This window comes from Symphalangus syndactylus, chromosome 4, assembly GCF_028878055.3.
Source record: "Symphalangus syndactylus isolate Jambi chromosome 4, NHGRI_mSymSyn1-v2.1_pri, whole genome shotgun sequence".
In the NCBI taxonomy this organism is placed as follows: Eukaryota; Metazoa; Chordata; class Mammalia; order Primates; family Hylobatidae; genus Symphalangus; species Symphalangus syndactylus.
Genome location: NC_072426.2, coordinates 59,381,527 through 59,388,709, shown reverse-complemented (window position 1 = coordinate 59,388,709; position 7,183 = coordinate 59,381,527).

Here is a 7,183-nt window from a genome sequence, read left to right as displayed (position 1 = left end):
AGAGCCAAACCAATAATGCAATCCTACATACAACAGACACACACACACAAAATAAAATATCTGGAATACATCTAACCAAGGAGGTGAAAAGAGAACTACACAACACTGCTAAAAGAAATTATAGATGACACAAACAAATGGATAAACATTCCATGCTCATGGATTGGAAGAACTGATACCATTAAAATGGCCATACTACCTAAAGAAATTTACAGATTCAATGCTATTCCTATCAAACTACCAACATCATCATACCGTAAATCTCAGCATCACACACTATAACCACGTAAGAAACCTGCACATGTACCTACCTCCTGAATCTAAAATAAAAATTGGAAAAAACCAACCAACCAAAACAAAACCTATTCCCATTTCCACATTCTCCTTCTGCGAAAAGATGTATACATGTATTACAATACATGTATCTATCAATCTTATGGTCTACTCTTTCATTCATATATTATTTTGTCAGTGGGTAATGTCTCTACTATTTCTACTTGAAAATGAGAAAAAGAATGAATGTAAGTAATTTTATCAGAAAATGTTTGAGTCAAAATATATTAAGGTAACTATGGACAAAAATGGATGAAGTTCATTAGAGTGGGAAATGTAATAACTAAATTATTCCCTCTAATTGAATTTTCCTTCTTTTTTTGACTTATAGAACTTTTATTCATCCTTTAAAACACTGTTCAAGTGTCAATTATTTTTGAAGTCTTCTGAAACTTTCTCACACAATTATCTTACTTCTCTGTATTACTTCCATGCTTTCATCATCTTCTATTTTTACATGTGTAATATATTTACCCTTATTTCCCACAATTCTGAGTTCCTTGAGGATCAGAGGATCATGACACATTCATATTTGTGACTGGACTGTCTAACAGGGCCTACACCTATAGTGCTCAACTGTTTATTCATTTCGATTGAAACAGTATGAAAAGTACAATTTAACAAAGCAATATATTTCAAGTTTAATATATAGAAGGTACTTTTAAAATTATAATATTACGTGCTTTTTTTTTTTTTTTGAGACGGAGTCTCGCTTTTTCACCCAGGCTGGAGTGCAGTGGCTCAATCTCGACTCACTGCAAGCTCCGCCTCCCGAGTTCACGCCATTCTCCTGCCTCAGCCTCTCTGAGTAGCTGGGACTACAGGCGCCCGCCACCACGCCCAGCTAATTTTTTGTATTTTTAGTAGAGATGGGGTTTCACTGTGGTCTCGATCTCCTGACCTCGTGATCCACCCGCCTCGGCCTCCCAAAGTACTGGGATTACAAGCGTGAGCCACCGCACCCAGCCAATATTATGTATTTTAAGGTAGTAGGTTTATTCACTTGATTTATACAATTGTCCAAGAAGTATTACTAATACATTATTTTATTCTCAGACAAAATACCCTTTAGCTCTTGAAGAACTAAAAAACCTACCTGTTCTTCATGCCCTCGTCAAGTACAATCTTTCCCAATATCCTTTGTCTAACAAGTCTAGCTAATATTAATCACCTTCTCTTCTTCCTCACTACTTGTTTTTATTACGTGTTTGACCATTGATTACATTTAAATACAGTATGCCTATATACTTATATTTTTTTCAAAATGTTTTAAGTTACTTCTTTCCCCAGCTTGTTAAGGGCAGAATCAATAAAATAATTTTTGTTGGGGGTTAAGGGAGCAAATTCTCTACAGTGTTTATTAAAACAGCATAAATTGGGTGTTTAACAAACATTTGCTAGATGAATGAATGCAGTACAGCTAGTGAGATGAATAAAATGAATGTAAGAACTGTTTTAAAGAAACACTAGGTTACTTATTATAATAAAAGGCAAAGTATTAGAAGAACTTGGTCTTGTCAGAACACTGTATGAAAAATCAGTCCTGCAGTCACAAAAAAGGTAGCAAGGGAGCTAAAAAAAGGATATTTTCCATTATGCTGTGCTGCCTCCAGTAACAGGAAAATTCCCAATTAAATCTGTCAATAAATATAACAACCCCAACAAAACTTAGAAAGCTGTATAATTTTCTCCATTACCAGTTAAAGTTGTAGATAGAGAATACTGTTAACATGTATTGAGCACTACTAGGTGCCATGAGCTATGTCTTGCTTTATGAAATAGACACTATTATTATATTCATTTCACAGATAAAGAAATCAAAACACAGAGAAGTTAGGTAACATGCCAAAAAATCACACAGCTAATAAATGGTGAGGCAGAAGTTCAATTTGTTGTGGGACAATCAAAGATCAGAGAGACCGAAAAAGGCTCAGGAGAGTCTATTAAGGTGATCACCAGCCCAGCCGGACATATGTCCAGAAAGTATGAGCCCCAAACTAAGGGCTTTTCCTACTTTTAAACATCTTAAGGCGGGAACTACGTGAGGTGGGAAGCAAGTTACAGAAGCGAGAAACAAAGACAGTTAATCAAGCATTACAACATTTCTTACATCTTGAGAAAGACATATCTTGCAACCTAAACTTAATGGTCTTGTGACCCTGCAGCCATGCAGGAGCTCACTGGCCTGTAATAAACTTAAAGCATTTGGAGTTGGGGAGTACAGATAAAGTCCACTGTCCACAGAGACAAGACAGGCTGTTAATATTCTCTTTTAACTTGAGTGTAAGGCCGGGGGTGGGGAGGGGAGGGCGTTGTCACACTTTGCAGCAACTTTAAGAGGATTTTAAAATATCTATTACTACTACTATTAGTTTGTAGTTGATTTCATTAATTCCTTCTTCATTCTCTCCTTTTGGTGCTTGACACAAATGTAGCTTTTCCATTGTCATCAATTTGTAAGCAGCAATTTGTTAAATTAAGTTTTCCACAAACTCCTCCTTCTGAAGCTAAAAGATAATCCAGTGCTAACCTGTTCTGATAAATGGCATCTCTCATCTAGATCACCTGTATGGCTAGCAAGCCTAAGGCTCAGGCTGTTTCATTGACTATAATTTCCAGAACTGCCGGCAACCTTATGATGTGATTTAACATATAAATAGGAGTATGGTATCCCCATGACCCATCCTGTGCCCAGGTGGCCAGTCCATAGTATTTGATAATTCTTTCAGGGGGCCATTCATTATTGTTCCAGCTCCCCATTTCAATGTCCTTTTTAATGTTAGTATTTATTTTTTCCACAGTACTTATTTTTGTAAACACATTTCTTCTGACTCTTTTTCTGCCTTCATCATAGACCGAATAGCTTGGATTTTCCCTTTGCTGCAGTGGGAGTAGGAAAAAGAATGGCTATATTTTTCCTAATACACATGCCCCTGTCCATTTATCGGGTAGTAATTGATAAGCCTTTGTTCCACAGATCCAGTATAACCCTGCAGGTGCTCTCTAAACAGCTGGAGCATCTAACTGGTACCATGATTGATTTAGTGTTGGGAACTGCAAAAAGGGATTAAAATCTGACAAAGAGGAATTGTCTATAAAGCTTCTCCATTGTGTTCTGTTCTCAGATTCTTCGAAATATTGTTGACCTTGGCAAGTTGTTTCCCCTACCTGGGTCTGAAAGGCCTTGCCTCAATGGGCGATACAGTATTTTGCGATGATGGGGTTCCTTAATAGCCAAACACTTGGATTTGCTGAATTTTGTAACAAATTCAGGCAAGGTAAAATTGTCTTGTGGCATCAATTCTCTGGCATCCCAGGGCCACTGATCTCCCATATTAGTACCTCCACATACATAACATGAATTAACTAGTAAATTATTAGCAATACTTTTGCCTAGCTGGGCAAGCAGATTTTCAGCTGATATAGGAGGAATTTTAATTTCTGATACTCAGGATTAAAGTGTTTACTGAAAGATTTATAAAATCTAAACTGTTGTATCGGGCTAACTTGAATTTGGGTCCTTTGGGTTTTCTTTGTGATGACTAGAGGAATACTAAGTCCTAGGAGTGCTCCCGCCTGATCAAAAATTAGTAACCCTTTATACCCTTTAGTCCAGAAAGGCATATTTGGCTTTAGTATTGTCAGATTGAGTGGGTTGCACGTTACAGTTGTGCACCCTATATTTGCCTCTTGGCTGGCAAATAGAGCAACCCTTCCTGTGTATAGGTGCTGATTAAATTCATGTGTGGTCCACTGATTATCACAATCAGGGCAGTCTTTTTTGGGCTCTCCTATTACGGCCTTGGCGGCTCTGTGCTGACTCTTTTTTGTCCTAGATTTTTACAGATGGTCCCAATATTATTTAGTTTATTGAGATGTGCAGCTTGGCAGCCATCAAAATGTATGAAGACAGGCCCTTTATGCAAGTAAGGGAATAATTCCATTTTGTTTACAAGTTTACTGACCCTGGTTTCTGTGGGGTTTGTGTATGATGGCATTAGGGGCTCGCCAATTTGGACTTCAAACCAGAAGTCATAGGGCAAGAACTCTGGGTCATAACATACTTGGGGCTGCCTGTTTCCAGGATCACAGACTGAGTAACTAGTCTGGTTATAGACACAAGTTCCTGTATGAGTCCCTGTACACTCATAGCAGGTCTGGTATAACAGAGTTTTAGTCACAGCTTTTCTGGACCAGGCTTCTATCATACAGTGATGACAGTCATCCTGCTCCCCTTTTATAACCATAGGTGAAAGTGTCAGTGGCTTCAGTATTACTAATATGATTAAACTTATACTATGCATGGGCACCCTTTTGGGCAACAAGCTTGGCAGCATTTACAAAGATAACATGACAGCAAAATAAATCAGTACAAGTAGGAGTATAACTATTGTTTGCAAATTCAATCCACATTTACTTATCTACCATTGACTTCCTCAGGCTTCGGCGGTGAGTAGACTAGTCAGCTTCCAGTTGTGTGACTAGAGCAGGGCTTGATGTTTTCTCAAGCTTCAGTTGTGCGTGGACCAACCAGCTTCCAGTGTGATTGTGTGATTGGAGCAGGGCAGTTGTCCTTGTCAGCCGTGGCTTTGTTTCACCAGTGTCGGGTGGTCTGGATTTTGTTGACTGGTCCACTGGTCCTGGGCAGTGGCTGCTGCTGGTTTCAGCTGGCTATGATGAACCCAAGGTGTGATACCTGCAACTTTAGCAGCAGTGGTGGTAGACAAGATCACAATATGGGGGCCATCCCATAAAGGCCCTAAAGTGGTTGGGTTTCATCATTTGACCTAGACAGAGTCTTCAGGTTGGAAGGGATGTACTGCATCTGTGAGGCTAACAGGTATTCTTTTTCTTACCCACCCTCGTGTTTCCTGCATGGCCTCACCTAAGACTTGCATTTGCCTTCTTAAGGTTAATCCCCCAATTTCTTTCTTTTTTTTTTTTTTTTTGAGACGGAGTCTTGCTCTCATCCCCTTTTATCTGAGTTATAATTGCAGGTGGTCGGCCGAATACTACCTCATAGGGTGAATACCAGTTAATTTAGTAGGGGTGCACCTGACTCGGAGAAGGACCATGGGGAGCACCTGATCCCACCTTAGATGAGTTTCATGGCAAAACTTCTTTAACAGCTGTTTGAATGTCTGGTTCATTTTTTCAACTTTTCCAGAAATCTGTGGGCGATAAGCTGTATGTAGTTTCCATTTGATTTTTAACATCTGCATTAACTGTTGTACTATTTTCTGCCACATATGCCAGGCCATTGTCTGATTCTAAAGTTAGAGGCAGTCCAAATCTAGGAATAATGTCCTTTAGTAAGATCCTGGTTACTTCCCGAGCTTTCTCTGTCCTGGTGGGAAATGCCTCGACCCACCCTGAGAAAGTGCAGACAAACATTAGTCTCCTATACCGGTAGCCTCCAACTCGAGGCAGCTTGGTAAAGTACACAAGCAGGTTTTCACAAGGTGTAGCTTCAGTTTTTTGAATCCCTGGGGGCTGTGTTGGCCCCTGCTGTGGCTCACAAATGGTTCGAGTGATGACAATTAGATGTGGCACATAGAAATGCCATCCTACAAGAGTCTCTAACGCAGTTTTCCCCATATGTGTTCCTTGATGAAAATGCTTCATGAACTGGGGTGGCGGGGGGGCTATTGCTTCTGGGATGGCGAGCCTCCCATCTGAGAACTTCCACCAACCTCCTTTCTGGTAACTTCCACTCTCCTGCTCAAACCAAGCCTTTTCATTAGCGGAATAGTTAGGGGGTTCTGTAAGGGGAAGCTCCAGTAAAGGCATGGTAAGGGTTTCCTCTTCCTTCTTAGTTACCTCTGTCATTGCAGCTCTTTTGGCTTCTCTGTCCACCTTTCTGTTTCCTTTAGCCTCATCACCTCCTTCTGTTTGATGCCCTTTTCAATAGATGACTGCTACTTCTTTTGGAACCCATACGGCTTCTAAGAGCTGCTCTATTTCCTTTTAATTTTTGATTTTCTTTCCTTCAGTAGTTAACCCTCTTTCCTTATATATGGCTCCATGGGCATACAAAGTGGCAAAAGCATACCTTGAGTCAGTATAGATGTTTACTGATTTTCCTTTTGCCAAGAGCAATGCTCTAGTGAGAACTATTAGCTCAGCAATTTGGGCTAAAGTTCCGACTGACAGAGGGTGGGCTTCAGATACTGAATTCAGTGTTACCACTGCATATCCAGCCCATCTGACACCTTCAGATATGAAGCTGCTCCCATCAGTAAAGTATTCGACATCTAGGTCTTTTAAGGGCTGGTCCTTTATGTCTTTTCGGCTTGAGAAAACCTCATCCAGTATTTCCACACAACAGTCATACCCTGGGCCACACAATGTGGGCTTTCCATGCTCTACCCATTCTATTGGCAGCAGTGTGGCTGGATTTAGAGTATTCACAATCTCCAAGGTTACGTAGGGGTTTTCACATAAAAGCCCTTGATACCTTAACATCCTAGGGTTAGAAAGCCAGTGATGCCCCCTCTGCTCCATCAGGGTGATGACCGTGTTGGGAACCTGAATTACCAACCCTGGTCCCCATTTGAGCTTGTTAGCATCTTCTGCTAACAGGACAGTGGCTGCCAATGCCTTGAAACAGGGTGGCCATCCCATAGCCATCAAGTCTAGCCCTTTGGACTAATATGCCATGGGCCAATACCATGACCCTAGTATTTGTACCATGACTCCTGTAGCTATTCCTTAACTTTCATGAACATACAGGTAAAAAGGCTTTTTCATGTCTGGCAGTCCTAATGCCAGGGCCTGGATCAAAGCCTTCTTGATTTCTTTGAAGGCCATTTCCTGCTCTTTTCCCCATAGGAGGGGCGCTCCTTTTTCC